This window comes from Schistocerca serialis, chromosome 2 (genome assembly GCF_023864345.2).
Source record: "Schistocerca serialis cubense isolate TAMUIC-IGC-003099 chromosome 2, iqSchSeri2.2, whole genome shotgun sequence".
In the NCBI taxonomy this organism is placed as follows: Eukaryota; Metazoa; Arthropoda; class Insecta; order Orthoptera; family Acrididae; genus Schistocerca; species Schistocerca serialis.
The window spans coordinates 638,231,642-638,258,213 of NC_064639.1; positions in this window are offsets into that span (position 1 = coordinate 638,231,642).

Consider the following 26,572-nt stretch of genomic DNA (forward strand, 5'->3'; position numbering starts at 1 on the left):
CATCATTATGTGCTAGATTTGTTTATAAAAACCGCCCTATCAAGTTTTATTGAAGGGAGGAAACAACCTGTAACACCATAGCTCTAATGCTCTACTGATTTATTTCGCCTTTTGTTTTAGTTAATGTTACATCGTTGAGTTTCTGTAAATGTTGTTTGATTGAATCGATAACACAAAATTGTATACTCCTTTCTGTGTAAAAAAAACTTTGATGTCATGGTTTGATTCTATGCAATGTAGTGTATCTATCATTTAAACTCTGTCTCATTTGGAGGGAACAAAACTTAATGTATATAATTGTTATTTTGTTTAAATAATTTTTTGTAGAAATACCAATATGTGTAAATGTTCTGTTTTAATTAATATGTTTGGCTGTTGTTATGTAATTGCTGATCCTCACTTACGGTTCTTAATTATTTTGTATGTAAAAGGTGTTGTGGTTCCCCTCAGGAACAGAAGCATGCAGCTCGTGCAAATTGTGGTTGGCCTATGTAGAAAAGGTGGAATTGAGAGTCGGTCGGGGACGAGCTACCAAACTCTCAAACTCTCATGTAAAAGTTGTATATTGTGCTGGTGCCGCGAGAGGCTTTCCGTGCCGCTTTCCAATGCCTCGGATGGATGGATAGAGCTGGAACTCTTCTGGAACTGATATCTATCATCGCCACCAAGTAATGACAGAGTCCAGCAATTCTATCCGCAAATGCACCTAACAACATGCAATCGCCACCACATTGCGCAGTCACTGATAAGGAACCAAGGAATAGTAGAAATGTATGGTGAAGGATCAGCTCATTGGATGTTTTAGTGTGCGCAAATATAAGGTAACTTATACTCGAACTCTTATACCTACCTTGATTTTTTTCATCCCTAGTCACACAACCACTTAGGATCCTTCCCATATCAAAAATGCTTACCGAGTGTTCATATTGTGAAAATAGGTAAGCCCAGTGTATTACTAATTAATGCCACTTGAACACAGTAAAAAGAAAGTTAAAGTTTATGTAGTGGAACTGAGTAATATAGTAAATGATGCTTGTTGAAAATAATTTTCCTATTAAACCTGTTTATTAATATTTTGTTGGCAACTTCTAAAGTGAATGTTCTCAAAACTGTGGCTGACAGAGGTTTGCAGATTAAATGATCACAGTGCAGCCTGTTGAAAATCACCCAAAGGTGAGTTATTGTCTTATAACCATGTCAAGTTGTGTTATACTGCAGTAAAAGTCGAGAACTGTTACTGTTCAAAGTTACATGTTTATGCTTGATAAGGGCTTGTTTCTCTAGTGTATTGAAAGTGTGTTAATTTGCTCTGCTACAGTGGTCAAGATTAAGGGGCCCCCTCCATTGAAGATAGTTCAAATACACAAAGTTACTTAATTACAGAAAGATTCAATTACTCTTGCTATTCAAGTGAAATTCTGTACAATACTGGGTCCCTCCTGTGTATTAATAGTTCATATTAATGGTGTAACAGGATCAATAGTTTGTCTATTGTGCTCATGCTAAATAACGATTAATAGAAAGACCACTATTTATGAAAACAATAATTTCTGTATCCAAAAGACAGTGAGAAGTAATCTGTTAGTGAATTCCATTTAATTTTCAATGTAAGTAGAAAGGTGTTTAGTATTGAGAGATTTAATCTATGCACAATAACTAATTTGGCTGTGAACCATATCCATATTTCAAGTCAGATTGGAATATGTTTGAAAAGTAATATTGAACCTATGTGCAATTTACGAATCTGCACCGAATATTAATAATAACATTATTGAGATCATTCAGTTTGACTAAGTCCTCAAGGTAATAGTGTGTTCAATATCTGTTATATTTATGCAAATAGTTTGTTCTGATCTGTTAGCTCCAACCTTAACGTGAACATACTGTATGCAGGTGCCAGACTTCATTGCACTCACGTGTGGCAAAGTATAGGTTATGTTGGTCCGGTAAAGTTAATCATACCTATTTTCTTGAACAACAATGTCAATCATTCTCATGCCTAATTAGGCTGGCGACCGTTTTCTTTATTCTTTTAACAATGTAGATAGGTAAAATATTGTTTATTACTGTTTAAATATTTACGTAATTCTGACTTTCACTCCCAATACGCCACCTCCGTTAGGTAAATCGCGGTCAACATAACAAAAATCCTTTCAAAGGGCAACACTGCTCTGCTTCTTTATACTATAATTGCTTGAATAAAAATAATTTCATTGTACGAATTGTCTCCAGCTTTGAGGTTATGATATAACAGTAGCCGACGGAAGTGTTATACGTGGCTTTTCCGTGACAGCACTATTTGTTCTGTTGGGACATAGTACGTAATAAACCAAATTTGGTTTTTGACTGCACAAGCTACGTAAATACAGTTGCAGTGTTAAGAACCTGTGTTGTTTTTGTGTCAACTTAAAGTGTTCTACCATGCGTGACTGTCTCTTAAATACTTGAAATTTTATTCTGAGGTTTTTTTTTACGATATTTCTAGGATGTTGCAAGGAACCAATTCGGACGCTGGACGAGACTGACTACGCGTCATTGCTTTCGCTGCAATGATCGCATCAGAAGACTATGCGAATGCTAGAAGATTGCGACAGAGCTTGAAACGTCGCCTTAGAAAAATTTACGAATGACTGTGCTGATAAACCTCTTACATTATTTGCTTTTCAAACAGCTGAGCAAAACTGAACGTACTCAGACATTACTCTCTTTACTTATTCTGATCAACACTAAACTGACACACAATATTTTTAGCGCAACGCAATCTGACTTTCAATAATCCCTACAAAAGAATGGCCCTGACTAACAATAACCTATACCTTTCATGAATCACTTACCTCACAAAAATCTTCGCTACTCAAACTACTGCAATACAGCGAGCGCCAATACTGCCAGCTAAATAAAAGATTCAAACTACCGAAGGCACTAACTACTGATTGGCATAGTTAGCAAATGAAAGATTTTGATAGAGAACAAACAATGTATTTACCTTAATAGTGTTCAAAAGTCATTATACACTCCTGGAAATGGAAAAAAGAACACATTGACACCGGTGTGTCAGACCCACCATACTTGCTCCGGACACTGCGAGAGGGCTGTACAAGCAATGATCACACGCACGGCACAGCGGACACACCAGGAACCGCGGTGTTGGCCGTCGAATGGCGCTAGCTGCGCAGCATTTGTGCACCGCCGCCGTCAGTGTCAGCCAGTTTGCCGTGGCATACGGAGCTCCATCGCAGTCTTTAACACTGGTAGCATGCCGCGACAGCGTGGACGTGAACCGTATGTGCAGTTGACGGACTTTGAGCGAGGGCGTATAGTGGGCATGCGGGAGGCCGGGTGGACGTACCGCCGAATTGCTCAACACGTGGGGCGTGAGGTCTCCACAGTACATCGATGTTGTCGCCAGTGGTCGGCGGAAGGTGCACGTGCCCGTCGACCTGGGACCGGACCGCAGCGACGCACGGATGCACGCCAAGACCGTAGGATCCTACGCAGTGCCGTAGGGGACCGCACCGCCACTTCCCAGCAAATTAAGGACACTGTTGCTCCTGGGGTATCGGCGAGGACCATTCGCAACCGTCTCCATGAAGCTGGGCTACGGTTCCGCACACCGTTAGGCCGTCTTCCGCTCACGCCCCAACATCGTGCAGCCCGCCTCCAGTGGTGTCGCGACAGGCGTGAATGGAGGGACGAATGGAGACGTGTCGTCTTCAGCGCTGAGAGTCGCTTCTGCCTTGGTGCCAATGATGGTCGTATGCGTGTCTGGCGCCGTGCAGGTGAGCGCCACAATCAGGACTGCATACGACCGAGGCACACAGGGCCAACACCCGGCATCATGGTGTGGGGAGCGATCTCCTACACTGGCCGTACACCACTGGTGATCGTCGAGGGGACACTGAATAGTGCACGGTACATCCAAACCGTCATCGAACCCATCGTTCTACCATTCCTAGACCGGCAAGGGAACTTGCTGTTCCAACAGGACAATGCACGTCCGCATGTATCCCGTGCCACCCAACGTGCTCTAGAAGGTGTAAGTCAACTACCCTGGCCAGCAAGATCTCCGGATCTGTCCCCCATTGAGCATGTTTGGGACTGGATGAAGCGTCGTCTCACGCGGTCTGCACGTCCAGCACGAACGCTGGTCCAACTGAGGCGCCAGGTGGAAATGGCATGGGAAGCCGTTCCACAGGACTACATCCAGCATCTCTACGATCGTCTCCATGGGAGAATAGCAGCCTGCATTGCTGCGAAAGGTGGATATACACTGTACTAGTGCCGACATTGTGCATGCTCTGTTGCCTGTGTCTATGTGCCTGTGGTTCTGTCAGTGTGATCATGTGATGTATCTGACCCCAGGAATGTGTCAATAAAGTTTCCCCTTCCTGGGACAATGAATTCACGGTGTTCTTATTTCAATTTCCAGGAGTGTATATATATATATATATATATATATATATATATATATATATTACATATTTACTCTCTCTGATGGACACACGTCCAGATCATTCGCTCTCATAACTCCGCCATCTCTCTACCCAAATCCACCACTGCTGGCGGCTCATCTCCAACTGCGCAACGCTACGTGCTGTTAACAGCCAACTGCCCAACACTACAATAGCGAATTCCAACAATGCAAACCAGCCACAGACTGCACACAGCCGAGCCAGTGATTTTCATACAGAGCGCTACGTGGCGTTACCAACATAAAAACCTAAACAGCCTACTTACAAGCTGTAATGAATGCGTGACTGTTAAACCATTTCCTGTGAGTCCAAACGAGGCTGGCAGCCTTAACAAAACCACCTCACAAATATTAAGGATGCAGAAAGTCGACATTGACACGGAACTACAGTCCCTCTCACAGGTTGCGGCGTAATTACGTCGCGTAACGAATTCATGCGCGGCGTGTCTTGCACCTCGCCTTGAACGCAAGAGTGGCGACAGGGACAGTGTGTACTGGTAATGAACTCGCACACATGGTGATCCACTAAATGTTTTGACTCGGGCATAGGCAAAGAACCATTCCGTGTGCTACTGAAAATTAATCATAAGCCAAGTTGGAATATGTGCACCAATGTTTCATGGGAGTGTATGTATATAATAAATTTTTATTAGTTAAAAATTTTATCACAGCTATTTTCCGTGAGTAAAATGGTAAACATGAACATATTCAGGATTGTTATTGAATGTCTCAGTTTAATTTCCTGCAGCTGATTGGTCCTTGACTGCCATTTCGTCATAAACTGAAAATATTTTCCCTAAGACTTAGTAAGCATGGACTGATTCGCCAGGCAAGTCACCTACTGCAATCTTCTGTTTGTATGCGTGTCTGATTTGTTTCATATATAATAGCGTACCGAGTTAATCTGAAGAGATTTAGTGAGTTGGGAGAAGCTAGAGAGCTTTCATCTGCACAGCTCTCTCTGCTGGTAACGCTGCTTAGTCAGATAACAAATAACTTACAAGAAACTTTGCGAAATGGTTTTATAAGCGAATTCTGAAAGCTACATGCGATGAACAGTCATCGGGGACGTAGAAAACCTGAAGTCAGTGACAGCAGGCTGTAATACTGATCCACGTGAAACGTAAGTTATTGAGATTTGGAGTTGTCAATCATCTGCCATCTTTTTAGCCTTTATTATTTTGAAGAAATGATATTTTAGGATTCGGATCTAGCCTAAGGCTATTTATAGTACGTAGTCAGATCATTGTGACCATCTGATAGAGCATAGGTAATGATATGTGACAGGCAGAGCGTACTGGAGAAATAGAGTGGAGAGGCAGGCAGTATGCCTTACATGGAGCTAAGAGCTCCCTACTTTCACCCTTTAGAAGAGCGTACCTACTGAATTTCATGGCGTTGCACACACGTAGCACGCTCATGCACATCGTTTTTTCAAGTCAACATGTGACAAACAGCGTGTAGAGGGGAATATGGATGCTGATTTTCAACGCCACGAACATAAAGTCGTTCGTTGACTACTGCAGACCGTTGTAGTCCACATGACAGGCTATTTACGTCTATAGGACTGGCACAGTGAAAGACCTCGGCGTAATTCAGATCGATGACTTCCCTTCCCAACTACACCCCAACGACAACTTACACTATTTGGTCAAAAGTATTCAGACACCTGGCAGAAAATGACTTACATGTTCGTGGCGACCTCCATCGGTAATTCAGTATGGTGTAGTCCCACACTTAGCCTTGCTAACAGCTTCCACTCTCGCAGGCATACGTTCAATCAGGTGATGGAAGGTTTCTTGGGGAATGGCAGCTCATTCTTCACGGAGTGCTACACTGCGGAGAGGTATCGATGTTGATCGGTGAGGCCTGGCACGAAGTCAGCGTTCAAAACATCCCGAAGGTGTTCTATAGGATTCAGCTCAGGACTCTGAAGGCCAGTCCATTACAGGGATGTTATTGTCGTGTAACCAATCCGCCACAGGCTCGAACAGGTGCTCGATCTTGTTGAAAAATGCAATCGCCATCCCCGAATTGCTCTTCAACGGTGGGAAGCAAGCAGGTGCTTAAAACATCAATGTAGCTTTGTGCTGTGATAGTGCCACACAAAACTAATAGAGGTACAAGCCCCCTCCATGAAAAACAACACCACACTATAATAGCACAGTCTCCGAGTTTTACTTTTGGCACAACACAAGCTGGCAGATGAGGTTCACCCGGAATTCGCCAAACCCCCGCGTCGTATCGCCATATTGCTCAGTCGTCCAATGTTTACGCTCCTTACACCAAGTGAGGCGTCGTTTGGCATTTACCGACGTGATGTGTGGCTTATGAGCAGCTGCTCGACCATGAAATCGTAGTTTTCTCATCTCACGCCTAACTGTCGTAGTACTTGCAGTGTATCCTTATGCAGTTTGGAATTTCTGCGTGATGGTCTGGATAGATGTCTGTCTATTACACATTAGGACACTCTTCAACTGTCGGCGGTCATTGTCAGTCAACAGATGAGGTCGGCCTGTACGCTTTTGTGCTGTACATGTCCCTTCACGTTTCCACTTCACTATCACATCGGAAACAGTGAACCTAGGGATGTTTAGGAGTGTGCAAATCTCTCGTACAGACGTTTCACTCAATGACACCCGATCATCTGACCACGTTCGAAGTCCGCGAGTTCCGCAGAGGGCCACATTCTGCTCTCTCGCGTTGTCTAATACTACTGAGGTCGCAGATATGGAGTACCTGGCAGTAGGTAGCAGCACAATGCACCAAATATGAAAAACGTGTGTTTTTGGGGGAGTCCGGATACTTTTGATCACATAGTGTAGCTTAACGAGCGTCCTCTACCAGCTGCTGTACTTTATTGACATACGTACGTGCTACATTTTTGAAATCACTGGTTGGACCTCTACTGTAACATAAGTGAGTTGCCCGGGGGAATGTCGTAAATGTGCTCATCAGGAGGCGGCAGCGCGTCAAGAACTGGATGGTGCGGCTCTCGCTGCTCCTACAACGGGTTTACCCTTTAACTGCGCTCCACAAGATCACTGAGTTGTATACCTGCCGTCTCATTAGCAGTGGGTCAACGAACGACTTCTACCCGACGGTGCACCGATGAGGACTGCAGTAGCGGACGTGGTTGGATATCAGACTGCTAAGAATGCAGACGGTGTCAGCCCAAACAAAGGGCAGAGTGGCGCCGCAAAAGTAATTTGCAGACTGGCTACTTGTAGCTTCTGTAATGGATAGCAGGATGAGTGACATCAGTGTGTTTGCTGAAATATTTCGAAGAACAAAACAATATAATACCAAAACAAGCAGGTCGAGCCAGTGGTTTGATCTGAGAATGTTTTCATGGGGTTCTGTAGCAGTATCACTTTTTCAGTGGCAAACTTCACTATGACTTCTAGATGTGGTCTTAAATAAAAAGACTGACTTGTGACCCTCTCCACTCTATCATACGCAAGCTACTTCAACTCTGCATAAATATTGCAATTTGCATCCATTTTTAAACAGCTTCCTATGCTCAAGCATTAATCCGCATCTACTACTCTTATCCCTAACGTCCTCTCCACTCTCTCACCCTTCCTTCCATTAAAAAAAAGGGACAATTCATTGCTGCCCCGGGACATAACAGTTAAATTTGTGTTCGATGCTAACAGATTTCTCTTTTACAGTAACATCTTTATGCTACTGTCAGTCTACATATTATATCCCCTCTGTTTGTTGCTTTCTTGCTACTTAGATGATAAAATAAATGTATCCCATTTGATGTCTCACAATCCTCTAAGCATCACCATATTTAATTCGACTACGTTCACTTACTTTTGTTGAGATTCACGTCATCGCCTCTTTTTTAAACTCTCTGTATTCCTTTCAACAATGTCCGAAGGAACACTGCATCATGCTTCTGAACAACATAGCTAAGGAGTGTCGAAGGGACAAATTGAGCAGCACATAAAGCTGCAAAGGGACCAAAAGAAATTGTGCGTTGTGCAACCGAGTGAGAGCCCACATCGTACCATATGTTGGACTCAGTGTGAATGATAATAACAACATATCTGTACAGTACTACAAAAAGTGAACAATCATTGGTTTATCAGCGGTTTCACTGTGAAACCAAATACAATAAAAATAATGTAAACCATTTATTCGGTAACTAGTCGCATATATGAAGAATATCAATGTAAATACTTTCTGAGCGATTTTTTTTTTTTTTAAACACGCAAACAGCGCCGCTGTGCTCTCGGTGCTGCGTTGCATCACTCTACTCTTGTTCCAAGTTCCAAAACATGAAGGAAATGCTTCCGACATTCTTTAATAGGTAGGGCACGCATCAGCTTCGCTTCGATTTTGTTGATGGACATTTGGTGTCGTAAGCACACTCCATGTAAGCCTTCTTTTGTGTCAATAAAACAACTTCCGTTGGAAAGTTATAGCATAGGTTTCAAAAACAGAGAAAAAGTAAAAAGCAGTATGATCTAAGCTTTTACTCTGAAAAACAAGATTGAAAAAACGGTCAATTTATTCGAAAGACAAAAGACCATGGCTGATATATGTTGTGGCACACTTCGCCTGAAAGACAATAACGTTTATCTGTTGCTAAACATTTGAACAAAATATCCTGATTCCACTTTACAACTGCCAATCCGTGCCTACCTGTTCCATCCCACTGTCTCATTTACCTCTGTCTCCTTGTCTTCAGTAATGCCTCTGACTTCATTTTAATGTCGTCTCACCAGATGAGTTGTAGTACAATGGCTAGTCCAGTTGAGAATGGGGTACTCAGTGCCACATGAAAGTACCAAGTGACCAACTACTCTCTCCTAATCAAAGGTTAATACAGGTGCGAATTACGTTAAAGCATGGTAATGGGAACGGGAAGAGTAAACTGGATAACATATAAAGTATATCTCACGTGATGAAAGATATAACGGATAGACAGGAAGAACATTATAAAGAGATTTAAAGACCAGAGACCACTTGAGGCTAGGCAGTTATGGAAAATCAACAGTGTTAAGCAGATATATGAGACAGTCCATCCCCTATTAGTAATTGAAGGTGATTTGTAAGGGAAAGGTAGCTGAACTACTTGAAGGACACGAAGCAAAATTCAGCAGATAATGAAGAATGAACCTTACATATTCATGTGATTACCACTTCAGTTTTACTTGATGATTTGTTCTAAGATTAGTCCGGAAGGAACGTAGCAGCCATTACAGTCACCGGAAGATCGTTGAAAGATAGTTTAATGATGGTCATGGATTTGAGCTTAAGTGTGGAACACATTCAGCAATGAACCTACGGAGTTCAACGCCTTACTTATGTAATGAGGTGGCATAACCGTACGTGATACTTTCCTGAGGCTAATTCTGTCCAGAAATCATCATCATCATAATCATCATCATCAGAAATTCCGCACACCGCGAGCCGCTCTATCGAATAAATTCCTCAGAGGCGAAGATATTCACTGCATTTGGTCGCCGTTGAGAAATAGAGCATAAATCTGTTTGTTGAGGCCGAGTGAGCAGCTCTCGTTCCCCATAACTCGCTTTTTATACAGCCAGATTTCGTTCGGCCGGCAGTTCCCAGACTACTAGGGATGGAAAAAACCGATCGGTTAAAACCGATACCGAAATTTTAGTTCTGAATAACTGCTATTTTTCGGTGCTTGTTTGCTCTCGGTTATAATAGGTGCTTTTATTTTTTGCTAATAACCGAGTAAAAAACCGAAATATCAATTAGCCACAGCGGCAGTGCTAAAATTTGTCGTTCTTAAATAAACATTTTTCTTAAAAAAAAAGAGTAATTCTTATTCCTAATATGTGTAATGGTTTGATATATTGCGTTATTACAGAAAATGGCACATGCGATCAGTGCTATTTTAATAACAATGCCAACAGAAACGAGCAACAAAGATATGGCATAAGAATTGGTAAAGCATTGTTGACGCAATAATGTCAGCCTTGCAGTGTGTCGTGGCTTAAGGTACGTGCAGTGTGCAAAACATGCACCACCTGGTCTATAGGGCAGTTCTCCGCTATCGCCGCTAATCATCCGTTGTTTTTCAGAATGGCGCCAACCCTAGTCTGGAAACATTTTTACGAAGTGACGTAGCAAGGAAGTACAACGCTTCATTGCTTTAAAAAATTAAACTTTCTCATGGTAACAGCAATAGATTTAGAACTTAACAACTATTCGTTCACAGAAATAGAAGGTAGCTAATCTACTGCCGGTGTCTACATAACATGCCTTTATTCGCTTGTAACCCTTAAAAACGGACAAATCAACACGAAAAATTAGAGTTCATCAATCTCAGTATTCATCCTGAGCGCTGACTATTCGTAATGTCCAAATAGTGGAATGATCCACCATTGCAACATGATTTTGGAGCATAGTTTAAAAAAAATTAGAGTCAACAGGAGAATACTGGTAATTTATTTGTCTATTTAATTTAATATTTTGATTCTATGTATGTTGAAACTGAATGAGTCAAAATTTTTCCATCTCTGTTCGATTTCTATGTTTAACACAGGAAATAATAGGGACACAAAATCGGTTTTTGAGAGGTTTTAACAGTCAAGTTAAACTGGCGTGGAGAAAACCTGTTAACCGACAACCCATTGTTTCAGCGAAAACCGCCGTTCCTACCCCAGACTCGCCCTCGTTTCTGGTCTTCTTCGATTTACCTTACTCATTAAACTGTTCATTCCATTCAACAGATCCTGAATTCTTTTTCACTTTCACCAAGGAAAGCAATGTCATCAGCGAATCTTTGCATTGGTATCGTTTCATCCAGAATATTTTTAATTCCGTCACTGTTTCATCGTTGTATACACTGAACAATACTCTCAATTTTCTCCGGTTTACCTTACTCATTAGACTATTAATTCCGATCAAAAGATTCTCAGTTATTCTTCACTTTCACTAAGGATAGCAATGTCATCAGCGAAACTAATGATTAATATCCTTTCACATAGAATATTTTTACTTTCGCCATTGCTTCTTCGTTGTATAAATTGACCAGCAGGAGCAAAACAAATCTATCCATGTCTTATTCCTTTTACAATTGGAGCAATTCGTTCTTGGTCTTCTATTACTATTGTTCCCTCTTGGTTGTAGCACATATTGCATGTTATATGTCTTTCCCTATACCTTACTCCTAGTTTGCTCAGCTATACTTCAGCCTGTTGTTGGTGTGGTCTTCAGTCCGAAGACTGGTCTGATACAGCTCTCTACATTACTCTATCCTGTGAAGGCCTGTTAACCTCTGTGTAACTATTGCAACATACTTCCATTTGAACTTAGTTACAGTAAACAATTCTTGGTCTCCTTTACAATTTTTACCCCCCTACACTCCCATCAAATACTAAATTGACGATTCCTTCGCGTCTCAGAATGTGTTCTACCAACAGATCCCTCCTTTTAGTCAAGATACGCTACAAATTATTTTTCCCCAATTCCATTCAGTACCTCCTCATTAGTTACGCAATCTGCCCATATAATCTTCAGCATTCTTCTGTAGTGCCACATTTCAAAACTTCTGTTCTCTTCTTGTCTGAACTGCTGTTCGTTAAAGTACACTTCCGTGCAAGTCTACACTGCACGAAAGTGCTTCACAAAAGGCTTCCTAACACTTCAGTATTTCTTGTCTTCAAAAACGATTTCCACACATTTCCATTTCCACACATCTTCTCTACTCCGGCCATCACCAGTTATTTAACTGCCTATATAGCAAAATTCTTCCACTACTATTAGTGTTTCATCTGAATCCCTCGCATCGCCTGATTTAATTTGATTATATTCCATTACCCTTGTTTCGCTTTTGTTAACGTTCATCATCTGTCCTCCTTTCAAGATCTGTACTTTCCGTACAACTGCACTTCCAAGTCTTTTGCTGTCTCTAACAGAATCAGCAGACTGTAAAGCTTTTATTTCTTCTCTGCCAACTTTAATTCCCTTCCTAAAATTCACATTACTTTCCTACACATTTCGCTCACGCTTTCTATCACCTCTGCTACCTTCAGAAACTACAAAAGTGCATTGCAGTCAGTACTGTCAAAAGTTTTCTCCAAATTTACAAATGCTACAAACATACGTTGGCCTTTACTCAACCCATCTTGATTCACGTGTTCCAGCTTTTCTCCGAATTCTAAACTGATATTCTACATCTACATTTACAATGCCATCGGCAAACCGCAAAGCTTTAATTTCTTCTCCACCAACTTTAATTCCCTTCCCAAAATTCTGTGCAATTCACAATTAAATGCCTTTCAGAAGGTTTATCGAATCACCTTCACGCTATTTCTGTACTGTTCCACTCTCGAACGGCGTGAGGGATAAACGAACACTTCAATCTTTCTGTGATACCTCTGATTCCCTTACTTTGTTATGATGTAGGGCGACAACAAAATATTTTCGAAATCGGTGGATAAAGTTGGTGATTCAAATTTCACGATAAGATCCTGCCGCAACGAAAAACGCTTCTATTGACATATAACGTTGGAGGCCCCCTCTCCCCTATTTCTCAATAATACAAAACGAGATGCCCTTCTTTAACTTTCTAATGTTCCCCGTGAGTGCCATCTCACCGCACAACAATATTCCAGAAGAGGGCGGAGAAGCGTGGTGTAAGCAATCTCTTCAGTAGGAATGTTGCGCTTTCTAAGTGTTCTGCCAATAAATCAAATCCCAGTATTTACTTTCCTTGTCCCACAACAATAGATTTGTGATCGTTACAATCTTCCCCGAGGTCGAATTCTACCAGTTTTTTCATTCTTCTGTAAATAATTCGTGTCAATATTTTGCAATCACTACGTATGAAACTGACAGCTCGGTAATATTCACACTCGTCAGCACCTGCTTTCTTTGGAACTGGAATTGCTACATTCTTCTTGACGTCTCAGGGTACCTCCTCTATCTTTCACACCTAGTAGAGTTGTTTAATCATCGTTACCAGTCATAAGGATATCAGCTTTTCTAAGCTATGCGAAGATCACTCATCATCTTTCGCAGGCACTGCAGTCGAGTGACTATAACTCTGTCCGAAAGAACAGAAACCATTTTCATCCTGGGATTAAGGCGATATGGCGAGGAGATCAACCAGTGCGGATTAACACCACACTCCAACCCCTACAGGAATCGGTGAAATGCCGCGAATAATGAGCATAATGGGCATGGGGCACTTCGTCAGCAGGGTGTGAATAATTTGAGTGTGAACGGGGCGTGGTAAGTTAATCCGTGCAGTTGCGATGACCACTGTATCTAGATGGCGCATTGGTCAGCGCATCTGCCTCGTAAGCAGGGGACCTGGGTTCGACTCCCAGTCCGGCCATAATTTTCAAATTTACCTGTTGATTTAAATTAATGCCCACTAGCACCTAATCTCGTTAATACCTCTGTATCTTGACTATCACTCTGATGGACCACACGGTGCTGTAATGGCGATGTCCTGAATCCTATAGAACGTGTCTGACAACTAATGGGGAGACCAAAGTGCAGATCACTCAGCCGTCACTTAGAACTCTCCCAGGACTCTGAAAGGAATTTTCTAAGGAGTGGAATCGGGTGCAGAGAAGCAAAGGGGAAGTGGTAAAAGTGAAAACGGAGCCAGAACTGACGTCTTTCCCACCACACACTTGACTTACGCCTGCGGAGGCGCACAGGAAATGAAAGGCGGACGGCCGGCATCCTGGCGCTAGAGGCTGTGGCGATCGCTGCGCGCACTTTCGGCAGGTCCTGCGGCGGCTCCATTAGTCACGGGGCGATGCTATCTGGAGGCCCGTCACAGCGGTCGGCCTCTCACTCGGCCACAGCGCGTGAAATACTGCAGTGGACCGCGCGGGGGCACCAGCGGGTACCTCCGTCCGCGCCCGATAGCGCCTCGCCTGTCCGATAACTCCCACACAAAGGCGGCCTGATAGAGCGCCTGTCGCACTATGACTTACAGCCAGGTAGCGCGTCGCTGCTCCTGGATTCCAATGATCAGTACGCGCCCGACCGCATCCGCTTGCAAATGGCACTTGTGGCTGCCTATTGTTTCTTCGCGAATGCTCAGCTACGAGACACTTTCCATTCCTTACCTTAATCTACCACACGACTACACGAGTAACAGCAGACCAATCGTCGGTACATTGTTCACTGTACTGGCATTACCATCGATCAAATCTCATTTCAGTAGCGACATAAATACATTTGCTGCTGACCGTACTTCATGGTACCTTGAGAACGGCGGTAGTAAACGACAAGCGTACTACTGCAATATTTTCTTTGTGGTTCATGGCAGTTATCATGCATGAGCAAATTGCCCAAAGACTGTCGACAGAATCCACAGGGAATGCCTAGCCTGAGATGGACATAATTTTTGCATTCTTCGCCGTTCACAAACCTTTTTTCTCCAGGGACCTTGAAGTAGCCAGCAAGTGAAAGAAATGCCCACAAAAGGATTCGTGGTACATGTTTAGAAATTCCCCTTGATTTGGTTGCATCTGTTTCTTTTGCACCGCACCACCTTGAGAGCCCACGTCCATATGTTGCTTTCACATGTGTCAGGGCCGTTGGGACGAAGGAAGTGGAAAATATTGAGGAACAGCACGTAACGAGAAAGCGGAGCTATAATAACTTTTAATGCGATTGGTGCCAGCAACAGACTCTGGTTCACATACCATCGCTGTCCATGCTCTCTGTGGCGTTTGTGATGTCTGTGCCACCAGTTCTGAGTCTGAATATATCAAATAGAAGAAACTATCATATGACGCTTCATTGTGCCTGTTGTCCAGCTGGCACTCTACACCAGCAGATTACACATCTGGAGAAAAAACAATTCGAGTGTGTGTGTGTGTGTGTGTGTGTGTGTGTGTGTGTGTGTGTGTCTATCTTCTTGCGTGGGAACTTCCAGTCTGATATTTTCCAAAACTTTTGTAGGGGGGGCTTTCAAAAAGTCGATCTCTGCTCACCTGATTCATTCTCCGACCACTAGTTAACACGTTTTAAGTGGCTGAGGAAAGTTCCATGTGGTTGGCTTTTTCGCGGAACGCTCAAGAGGGTAGAGAATCTGAATTCTTTGGCACTCTGGTGTCAAATCACGACGGACGCAGATGTTTTGACGCTGGTATGAGAGTTCGGCAGGGGCAGACGCTGCCTTCAGACTCTGATACTGAATTTGGTTTGGTAAGCTCTGAATCGCTGGATAGGATGTAGTCTCGAGTGTGTGTTCTGAATCCCAAAGGAATTTTACGAAGACATATGATTATTCAGTTGCACCCCAATGTTTCCGTTAGCCCCTTCCTCGGTTCCGCGTAGATGTCATCTTAGAGAATCACGTCCACACGTTTCCCACAAGATCGCTCATATATTGTGAAGTGCATGTAGTTAATTCCTTACATGTCTGATTAAGATCCTCTTCCTATAACATGATCCATGAAATTGTTTCTGTGTTATCGGCGAATGTAAGTTTGATCGAGATCCACAGGGTTTCTATCTTTCATTTAGTCTTACGAGTTGCCGTGTGGCCCAACCACAAGTGTTTAATTTCTTTCCCATGTTTATCAACGCTTTGTTCCCCTGTCGTATGTAAATGTACCGTAAATTTCTTTTATCTTTTGTGTGTTCATGGGAGATATTAAATTGGGTAACACTGGACTTACTGTTTCTGTTCCGTAGTCAGCGATTCCCTACGTATCTATCATTCTGTCATTTGAATAATTAATGCAAGACCAGTACACATGGTTAATTTACGAGGGCTTGCCTTTTATGAAATTTTAATTTTGCGCGTCTGGGCACATGAGGAGCGTTGTGATTCCCCAGAGTCCAGGCGAGATTACGCATTAAACCAACCAGTTAAATCGGCTGTCACTTTGGCACCTTTCTGAACGTTACGTCAAGGAAAATCACCAGACATATCACCATGCGTGTGTAGGAACCACAGCCCCACCGAAATTTATTCCAACTACGTTCGAGGCAAAGGTTTCCTCGGTGATGTAATGAAACGAGCTCATGTTTCATTTTCGTCAGCATCCATGTTAGTTGGTAGGAGGGAATCAAGCACCTTAGTACGACATCGAGCGGGAGTCTGAAAGGGCGCCCATTCAGCAATTTTGGTAGCATGCTTTGGAGAGCCTCGGCGTTCTGCACCTTTTCCTTAATGGTTCGTTATTGCTACCTCCCCGATTAGTTTCACATTGTATCTCAAACCATGCACCCACTGCCAGAATATCAACAACTACATGGAGTAACGCTACCAGCAGAAGCACACAGAGATTAAAAATCCGAGAAGAAAGAGCAGGATAGTGAGCTAGCTTGCAGGGAAGTTTTACACAGACAAGGAACTCCAAATAGAGAAAGGAAATATTTTGCTATTCAGCATTCGTGCTTTACACGCGCTCACAGGACACAACTAGCCAATCTATTCTGGAAAATGGATACATAGTCTACTTTCGTTAAGTAGCCTGACCAGCTAGAACATCATCCAGCGGCGCAAAACTAAATCAACGCAAATAAATAAAACAAATTAACATCAAAAGCAAAAAAAATAATTAAAAAGAAAATTAAAGAGCCATAAAGTAAAAGCCAAAAATGAACAGGATTTAAATATAAAAGCAGACTCAGGACGACTCTATTAACATTACTTTGTTTCTTCATGTGTCTTGCGGAGATGATGCGCTAGAGTCTAGTACTTCTTGTCCCAGTCTGGGCAGTAAGAGGACCAGTCATGGCTGCATCAGGGGTGTCTGAAAAGAGGGTTTTGGAACAGCAGCGCGAAACATGTGATGCATTACAAGGCCACGCAGTCACTTCGTCTTTCAGAAATTACTTTAAATTAGTAATCGGCACAGTTAATGTATTGCGTCTTGAGACTGCTCATGGAGCTCTGTCTATGGGCATTACCGAAGGATTTTGAGTCTAACAATTTTAATCGATATAGTTAGCCAAATTCGAGAGACATTACATCTGGCATTAAAAACTGAGGTCAGCTTTCTTCAGTCATAATGTTTTTAATGTTTTCATTGTTTATCTGGAGAGTGAAAGGATAAACCCAATATAGTGAAACGTTAATATTGTACAGTGTGCACCATAATTAACGACTAAAACTGACAGGGTATATATGATAATAGGACAAAAGTTCTAGTAAACACTGAGCGGTTAGGGAGATAATTGTGAATATTTGATTTAGGACTGCCATCTAACGGCTCTCAAATTTCACTTATGGTTGACCTTAACGGAAAATACAGTACTACGTCACAAAGTTACATGAAACAATTTACGGTCTCCTCGTACCTGTTAACGTCGTCTTCGCATCTGGATTACAACCACTGCCCTCTTCTCTGCAATGAGTTATGACATTCTTTCAAACACTCCTAGATCATCTCGTAAATCTCGAGAAGATTGCTAAAAGTCGCTGCTCCAGTCTTCAACCGTACGACCGAAGTGTTGCATACTAACTTTTGAGATGATCCCAAACAGCTAACTGCAGTGGATTAAAGTCAGATGATCTTGGAGAACCACGTCTCCTCCTCTTACATGTCATGTCACTAGTATAATACGATTCTCCAAAGTCTGTTAGCTTATTCATATACATGAAGTACGAAACTCTCCAGTCCCGGAACCTTGACCTTGACCTTGGATCATATTGACGCGTTAGGTGCATTACATCATCAGGAAGAGTGTCGGTGCCTCAGCATGCATCTACGACATTCACCAGCCATGAGCCATGAGTGAAATTTGTGCCTAATTAGATGAACCCTTAATCGAAAACGCAAGTGCACACGTTAAATGGTTATTGAACATAAATAACGCTAAATTCTTGTAAAAGACCGGAATAAAAGGGGCTGCATGAAGTTATTGCCTCGGAAACCATCTGCACGATTTCAAACCCACGGTACCTGTCCAGTGATTGTGAGTTTACGCCTAAAGGTTGGTTACCTACCTCACGCATACTACGAGGGTCAGTCAAAAAGTAATGCCTCCTATTTTTTTTTCTACGTTTAATTGTCAGGAAATTTAAATGCAATTACATAGGTTGAAAACCACAACATTGAGGATCATTTTGTCATTTTTCAATGTAATCTCCGCCCATCTCTACAGTTTTGGTCCATCTTTGAACAAGGGCATGTATCCCAGCACGGTAAAAATCACAGCTCTGCTTCCTAAGCCATTGACGCACGGATGTTTTGACGGCCTCCTCATCTTCAAAATGAATCCCACGATGAGCTTCTTTTAGTGGCCCGAACAGATGGAAGTCTGATGGTGCCAGGTCAGGGCTGTATGGGGGATGAGGCAAAACTTCCCATCCAATTTTGACAATCTCGTCAGAGGTGTGACGACTGGTGTGTGGTCTTGCATTGTCATGCAAAAGAAGAACATCTGCCATTGATTTTGTTGGGCGAACTCGCTGAAGACGTGCTTTAAGTTTGTTGAGGGTTGTGACGTATTGAACAGAATTTATTGTGCATCCCTGCTCCAAAAAATCAACCAGAATCACACCCTCTGTATCCCAGAAAACTGTTGCCATAACTTTCCCTGCCGATCGCACAGTTTTGAATTTTTTCTTCCTCGGCGAGCTTGTGTGACGCCACTCCATTGACTGCCTCTTTGATTCGGGTTCAAAAAAATGCACCCATGTTTCGTCCCCGGTCACAATTTTTTTCAGAAACTCATCTCCCTCCAAACGGAAGCGCTGCAAGTGTTGGGAGGCTATTGTTTTCCTTTCCTCTTCATTCTGATCGGTTAACATTCTTGGAACCCACCGTGCACAAACTTTTGAGTACCCCAATTGTTTAATAATCGTGATCACACTGCCTTTACTAAGAGAAATAATGCGACACACTTCATCTGCAGTCACCCGACGGTCACCACGAATGATGTCATCAACTTGCTGAATGTTGTGTGGAGTCACTGCACTCACCGGCCTGCCGCTCCGCTTTTCGTCAGTCAACGGTGTTTGCCCTTCAGCTTCCTTACAACGACGAACCCATCGTCTAACAGTGCTGACATCCACTGTCACAACACCATACACCTTCTTCAGTCTTTCATGAATGCGTATGGGCGTTTCACCTTCTGCATTCAAGAATTCAATCACACAACGCTGTCTCAAACGAACATCGATGTCGGCCATCTTACAAACTTCTGCTGTGCTGCCACCTGTTGACACAGAAAGTTACTACTGCAGTGGATTGCAGAAGAAGGTTTGAGGAATGGCGCCAAATTCAAATTTTTCACTTAACTTAATTTCTTTAAGTAGAAAAAAAATGGGAGGCATTACTTTTTGACCGACCCTCGTACATCAGGAAGTACCCGAATGTGCTCTCAAACTCTCCATGCCGAAATTATCATTCATTCCTAACATCGCACCTACCGATAACTTCTGAATCTTCTCACTCGTTTGCCTAACCTCATACCCTGCTGGTAAGTGTTGCTGGCGAGGAGAAAGGCAGCACTCTTTGGCTCAAGGTGACGGAAGTGTTCTATTATTGGCAACTGGAGAAGAAGTCATCCGTTCTGTACCCAGAGGTGAAGTCGCGTATAGTCGGCGACCAGAGAAGAGGTCCTCATCGGATCGCTCTCAGGACACGGTCTCCCTTTTTCTATCATACGTTTTCACAAAACTCTACCAAATTGGAAGGTCGTGAATAAATCAACAGTTTCTAAGTTTGCAATGTGAACCTAGGGAGCGACTCGGTGCTGAACAAGTCTTCCGGTCGTCTCCATTCTGCTATCGTATTTTCTCTCTGGCCAACTCGCTGTCTCCCTGTTTTGGGCTTTCTGGAAGACAGCGCTTGAATCTATCCCTCTGCGAAATTATTACTGGTGGTCAGCAAGGAGTCTCGTTCTAAATTTACAACAGACGGTACCTTAGACCATTTGCATCTTGGAGGAACTTCCCAACTTGAAAACAGACTTCTTTTATGAGACAATTATGCCTCGCTACACCACTCATCAAGCTGTCCGAGGTGGACACCCGCTATGTAATTTGATGTAATGAGAAGGCAGTAGACATCACATAGTGAGAAACACAGCACGGAAACTGCTCTGGGACTCACCAGACGCAGTACGCAAAACCTGGACAACGCTATTGCCGGCGACTTATACTCTCGGTCGCACCAGATCTACTGGTAACCACAAGGGCGGTTGCTGAGGAAAACAAGGTCCTCAGACGGCGCGTCGTTCTTGGATTCTCCCTTCACGAAAGTTAACGGAAGATTTGCATACAAATTTAGTCTATAGATAGAGCCAAGTGAGATGTTCATCGACGTCCTAAACTCCGAAATCACTAAATATTGCTTTCTGTAAACGTAAATATATATCAGCTAGTTTCAAACTTAAACGACGTGAATTAGAGAACATTATAACAATAAATGATGAGACGTGTCAGGCCAGCAACTGACTGACACATACAAAAGTCAGTGACAGCTCGTAACCGCACATTCGCAAGTATCCTGCAAACGACTCGTTAACGGATCCGTGTTTAGTAGAATGTTATTAATTCAATTACATAGGGAAATTTTAAAATCTGTGCGAACTTATTTATACGAATTATGGACTTAGTCTTGGTGTGATCTTAAGCCAGATACAGTGACGGGATGAAAATCGCAACACCAAGAAAAAATTGTTCGATATAAACGAAAGAAAGATGACGCGTATTCAAATTTCGTGCCAGGTGCGTAAGACTGGTGCTACTAGCACCACTATGAGGATACAAATCAGACTTGCTTTAAATACATGCTGCAGCAGTCGTGAGCATTAGTTTCCTTTGAGATTGGATGTGGTGAGGCGATGTTACTCAAGGATGCCTTTAAGGCAAAGACGTCATTATCAACACCTCACTGAGTTTGAACGAGGTCGTGTAACATGGCTACTTGGCAGGTATGTAGCCACAACTGATCGTTGGCAGCGCTAGTCACGAGAACGTACCGTCGCAAGAAGACCAGATTCCGTACGGCCTCGTGGCACTATCGAGACGGAAACCATCATGTTCGGCGTATGGCTTTGGTGCATCGTACTACATCTGCAGCAGCAATTTGGGCAGCAGTTGGCATCACAGTGACACTCCGAACTGTTACAAATCGGTTACTTAAAGGGCGCTACGAGCCAGACGCCCAGCCACCGCCATTTGCGACTTGGAGTCAAGGGAGAGTTCACTGGAGGGCAGGGTGGACTTCAACAGTGTTTTTTGATGAAAGCTGGTTCTGTCTCGCTGCCATTGATGACGGTGTGTAGGTTATAATGAGGGAAGCTGTGAGCCTCCAACCAACCTGTCTGTATGCTAAACGCACTGGACCTACACCTGGAGTTATGGTCTGGGATACGATTTCGTATGCCAGCAGGAGCACTCTCATGGTTATCCCACGCACTCTGACTGCAAATTGTACGTCAATTTGGTGATCCGACCTGTTGTGCTGCCATTCAGGAACAGCATTCCAGGGGGTCCAACAAGAAAATGCTCACCCACATACGGCTGTTGTAACCCAACATGCACTATAGAGTGTCGTCATGTTGCCTCGACCTGCTTAATCACCAGATGTGTCTCCAATTGAGCACTGATTGGACGTAATTGGCGTCATCCAAAAACAGTATTAATGGTCCATGCGTTACCAACCAAGTGCAAAAGACATAGAACTCCATCCATAAACTGACATCCGGCACCTGTAGAGAAAAATATATGCATGTTCGCATACTTGCATTAGAAACATATGAACACTGAAACATCAAACACGTCCCTAGTTGAAGGATCACTACAGTCTCTACATACTGTCAGATAAACTATAGTACAAACATCGAAAGGATACTCCTCGAGCAAAGGAGAAAGCAAAATTCATGACTGTTGCACAAGAGAACAATTTAGAAATTCATCTCATCCATTTCAACAGCAGTTCTACAACGACGCTGCACTGACTGTTTTACTGTATTTTCGGACTCATTGCGGATCCTGAGTGGTCTGGTGACAAACTAACAACACTAGTCACTTAGGTCACATGAATGAAACATCTCGTACAGACACAATGGAGAAGCCAGTCGGTTTGAGATCTATGAGATTACCACATAAACCACAGAAACGAAATCGTACGGCATTAGTCAGGAGTCTGTTGTTATTGGGCCGTCTGGTGAGTCTTTTGATTTGAAGCCACTTTGGTGATTTGTGCGTCACAGATGAGGAGGTACAGAGACTGGGATGACACGAACACCTATTCCCCGAGCGAGAAAATGTCCAACAGGCCCGGGAATCAAACCTGGGACCTTGATGATATACTCGCTATAAGTGCAAGTGTACTATCAGCCTGTAAAAAGGCTCATAAATAACATAGGATTTTGGGACATACGTTTAGTTTCGACCTTTTGTGTTGCGCAATTCTTACGGTAAGAAAATAATGCGAAATTTCACATCGAGGCACAGGGTGCAGCTGGAGTCCAGGGGAGCGCCGCGTCCGGCGGTGGTCCAGCACCGGAGAGCACTCAGGGCCGGCCGGATGATTAGTTCATCAGCAGCGCCACACCACGCCGCGGCGCGCGTTCCCACTTTCGCCGGATGCCGTTTGCTGACCCGAAGGGCAACCAGCGCAGAGCGGCCGTGAGTCACTCGCGTCCGCGCTGGCTTCCGCCCCTCCCAGCTGTCACCGCCACCCAGCAGCTGCTCAGTACGCGGCTATGCATCATGCCCAATCACCAATGTAACTGACCAATTCATTGTGGCATTCAGGTGCTAGCAAAGGCTGTCTCCATATAATTTATTCCGTGTGTGTCCACTGAACAGCCTCGACCCGCTATCTAAGAAAGAATTTGAAAAATGCACCACGAAGGAAGTATCCGAATGAGACGAAAATCGGTAGATTGGATGATTTATTCGGGAGAAAGAGCTTTACCAATGGAGCAAGTCAATAACGTGTTGGTCCATCTCTTATGCAAGCATGTGTTTAGTTTGTCACTGACTGAACATTTGTTGGATGTCCTCCTAAGTGATATCGTGCCACATTCTGTCAAACTGGCGCGTTATATCGTCAAAACCTGAGCTGCTTGGGCTGCTCTTTCCGTAATGCTCCAATCTTTCTCCGTTGAAGTGAGATCCGTTGACCTTGCTGGCCAAGGTAGGCTCTGGCAAGCACGAAGACAAGCAGTAGAAATTCTCACGTTGTGAGGGTAGGCATTATGTTGCTGGAATTGAAGAGCAGGATGGCTTGCCATGAAGGACAACAAAACTGGGAACAGAGTAGCCTCGAAGTACCGATGTTCTGTAAAGATGCCTCGGGTGACAACCAAACGGTCGCTCATGTGAAATGAAATGGTACCCCAGATCATCGCTCCTGGTTGTCGGGCCTTTTGGTCGGCGACAGTCATGTTGGAATTGCCACCGGGGGCGTCTCCAAGCACGTATTCGGTCTGTAATATCATCGACTGGAGTAGAATTTTGTTCAATGAAGAGTACCGCTTCTAACTGATCCCCGATGATCATCGAAGATGTTTCTGGAGACGCCAGACCCTACCTCGGCCAGAAAGGTCGTCGCGTCTTTCCCCAGGTGAGAACGTTTTGAGCATTACGGGCAGCGCCCTCCGACAAGCTTGGGATTTCACGAATGACGCGCCAATTTGACAGAATCTGGCACGACATCCCTCAGGGGGACAATCAAAAAGTCTACCAATCAATGTCAAGCCGAATAACAGCTTGCATAAGGGCCAAAGATGGACCAATACAGTACTGAATTTCTGAGTTTGTGAATTTCCTGTTGAATAAACCATCTTTTTTTCTGAAATTGTAATCATTTGTTTGTCTGTACATGTAAATCACACCTAATGATTTCCGCCTATGCGGACAATTCCTTCCCTTTTTTTAAATTTTCTTGGCGTGTATACAGAGTGTTACAAAAAGGTACGGCCAAATTTTCAGGAAACATTCCTCACACACAAATAAAGAAAAGATGTTATGTGGACATGTGTCCGGAAACGCTTAATTTCCATATTAGAGCTCATTTTAGTTTCGTCAGGATGTACTGTACTTCCTCGATTCACCGCGAGTTGGCCCAATTGAAGGAAGGTAGTGTTGACTTCGGTGCTTGTGTTGACATGCGACTCATTGCTCTACAGTACTAGCATCAAGCACATCAGTACGTAGCGTCAACAGGTTAGTGTTCATCACGAACGTGGTTTTGCAGTCAGTGCAATGTTTACAAATGCGGATTTGGCAGATGCCCATTTGATGTATGGATTAGCACGGGGCAATAGCCGTGGCGCGGTACGTTTGTATCGAGACAGATTTCCAGAACGAAGGTGTCCCGACAGGAAGACGTTCGAAGCAATTGATCGGTGTCTTAGGGAGCACGGAACATTCCAGCCTATGACTCGCGACTGGGGAAGACCTAGCACGACGAGGACACCTGCAAATGACGAGGCAATTCTTCGTGTAGTTGACGATAACCCTAATGTCAGCGTCAGAGAAGTTGCTGCTGTACAAGGTAACGTTGAGCACGTCTCTGTATGGAGAGTGCTACAGGAGAACCAGTTGTTTCCGTATCATGTACAGCGTGTGCAGGCACTATCAGCAGCTGATTGGCCTCCACGGGTACACTTCTGCGAATGGTTCATCCAACAACGTGTCAATCCTCGTTTCAGTGCAAATGTTCTCTTTACGGATGAGGATTCATTCCAACGTGATCAAATTGTAAATTTTCACAATTAACATGTGTGGGCTGACGAGAATCCACACGCAATTGTGCAATCACGTCATCAACACAGATTTTCTGTGTCTTGATTAGGCCCCATGTTCTTCCAACTACGCTCAATGGAGCACGTTATCATGATTTCATACGGGATACTCTACCTGTGCTGCTAAAACATGTGCCTTTTCAAGTTCGACACAACATGTGGTTCACGCACGATGGAGCTCCTGCACATTTCAGTCGAAGTGTTCGTACGCTTCTCAACAACAGATTCGGTGACCGATGGATTTGTCGAGGCGGACCAATTCCATGGCCTCCACGCTCTCCTGACCTCAACCCTCTTGACTTTCATTTATGGGGGCATTTGAAAGCTCTTGCCTACGCAACCCCGGTACCAAATGCAGAGACTCTTCATGCTCGTATTGTGGACGGCTGTGATACAATTCGCACAGACGAAGCCGCAGAAGTTGCTGTTTTAATACTAGCGAAATACAATACTATACACCGTGTATATTATACTGTGATACGTTTTTGGACAGGTCTTGAGAACAGGAAGTGGACTGCCGAATAAAAACTAGAGTGCGCTATTAAAAAAAAAAATTCGTACTGCTGTTCACATCTCCGTAACGAACATAGTTAGAAGAAAGGCATTAATGCTGGTTAATCCACCCCCTGGAATGCAAATAAACTGCTTGTTATATTTTTTATTTTGCTTCTGGACAAAAAGGTATTTTGGTTGGTCGAGATAAGTGGGACACTGTAAACTTCAGTCTACAAGTACATTCTCTGCAATTCACAATTAAATGCCTGACAGAAGGTTGACCAAACCACTTTCAAGCTATATGTCTCGAAAAGCGCTCGGGAAAAACGAACGCTTAAATCCTTGGTGCGAGCTCTGATTTCTCTTGTATTATTATGACGATCATTCCTCTCCCTCTGTAGGTGGGCTGAAACAAACTATATTTTCGCATTCGGAGGAGAAAGTTGGTGACTGAAATTTCGAGAGAATATCCTACCACAATGAAAAACGCCGCCACAGTTCGCGTATCATTTCCGTGACATCCTCTCCCCAATTTCGTGATAATACAAAAGAAGCTGCCATTTTTTGAACTTTTTCGATGTCCTCCGTCAATCATATTTGATGCGGATCTCATACCTCGCTACAGTGCTCCAGAAGACGACTGACCAGCGTGTGTGGGCAACCTTTTTAGTAGAGTTGTTGCACTTTATGTTTTGCCAATAAATCGCAGTGTCCGGTTCATTTCTTCACAACATTTTCTGCATCATCGCTGTGTGAGAATTTCTATTTCTTTCAAAATATTTAGTGAGCAGCCTTTATCGACAATATGCCTTTCAGTCTACATATTCCCATGTATCATCTGATATTACATTAAATGAACGGACCGATCTAAGAAACGAAAAATTCGTCGAAAATTTCGCTAGTAGTCTCTAATCACAGTAC